This window comes from Phalangium opilio, unplaced genomic scaffold (assembly GCF_054372755.1).
Source record: "Phalangium opilio isolate 3A_F unplaced genomic scaffold, DU_Popi_V2 ptg001421l_1, whole genome shotgun sequence".
Lineage (NCBI taxonomy): Eukaryota > Metazoa > Arthropoda > Arachnida > Opiliones > Phalangiidae > Phalangium > Phalangium opilio.
The window spans coordinates 2,306,860-2,308,262 of record NW_028324258.1 but is presented as its reverse complement, the minus strand read 5'-3'; the positions used below and the strand labels follow the sequence as shown (position 1 = coordinate 2,308,262).

General features: G+C 47.5%; 1 non-coding gene across 1 annotated transcript; it reads right to left on the bottom strand.

The window, feature by feature from the left end:
* Positions 1-1,097: 1,097 nt before the first annotated feature.
* Positions 1,098-1,170, bottom strand: TRNAY-GUA (transfer RNA tyrosine (anticodon GUA)). The gene has a single exon. It is a non-coding gene; the product is annotated as a tRNA-Tyr (tRNA).
* Between the last annotated feature and the right edge of the window lie 233 nt (positions 1,171-1,403).

Here is a 1,403-nt window from a genome sequence, read left to right as displayed (position 1 = left end):
AAAATTAAATGGTCGTCAGGTACTGTGGAAAACCCTTGACTTTTTACGTCACATCTGAGACGTCACAACACCGCTCCCGGATGGGCTCGAGCCACCAACCTATTGGTTAACAACCGAACGCGCTAACCATTGAGCCACGGAAGCTCAGAAATTAAATGGTTGTCAGGTATTGTGGAAAAGTTATGACTTTTTACGTTACATCTGAGACCCTACAAAACCTCTCCAGGGTGTTCTCGAACCACCAACCTTTCGGTTAACAGCCGAACGCGCAAACAATTGCGCCACGGAAGCCCAAAAATTAAATTGTCGTCAGATATTGTGGAAAACCTTTGGCTTTCTACGTTACATTTGAGATCCCACAACACCGCTCCCGGGTAGGCTCGAACCACCAACCTATTGGTTAACAGCCGAACGCGCTAACCATTGAGCCTCGGAAGCTCAGAAATTAAATGATTGTCACGTATTGTGGAAAATGTTTGACTTTTTACGCTACATCTGAGACCCCACAACACCTCTCCCGCGTGGGCTCGAACCACCAACCTTTCGATTAACTGCTGAACGTGCTAACCATTGCGCCACGGAAGCCCAAAAATTAAACGTTCGTCAGGTATTGTGGAAAAACTCTGGCATTTTACGTTACATCTGAGACGTCATAACACCGCTCCCGGATGGGCTCGAGCCACCAACCTTTCGGTTAACAGCCGAACGCACTAACCTTTGCGCCACGGAAGCCCAAAAATTAAATGTTTACAGGTATTGCGGAAAAACTCTGACTTTTTACGTTACATCTGAGACCTCACAAAACGCTCCCGGATGGGCTCGAACCACCAAACTTTCGGTTAAAAGCCGAACGCGCTAACCATTGCGCCACGGTAGCCCAAAAATTAAATGATCGTCAGGTATTGTGGAAAACCTTTGGCTTTCTACGTTACATTTGAGATCTCACAACACCGCTCCCGGGTGGGCTCGAACCACCAACCTTTTGAATAACAGCTGAGCGTGCTAACCATGGCGCCACGGAGGCCCAAAATTTATGTGGTCGTCAGGTATTGTGGAAAAATTTGACTTTTTACGTCACATCTGAAACCTCACAACACCGCTCCCGGATGGGCTCGAACCACCAACCTTTCAGTTTACCGCCGAACGCGCTAAACATTGCGCCACGGAAGCCCAAAAATTAAATGATCGTCAGGTATTGTGGAAAAACTTTGACATTTTACGTTACATCTGAGACCTCACAACACCGCTCCCGGATGGGCTCGAACCTCCAAACTTTCGGTTAAAAGCCGAACGCGCTAAACATTGCGCCACGGAAGCCCAAAAATTAAATGTTCGTCAGGTATTGAGGAAAAACCTTGACTTTTTACGTTACATCTGAGACCTCACTACTCCGCTCCCGCGCG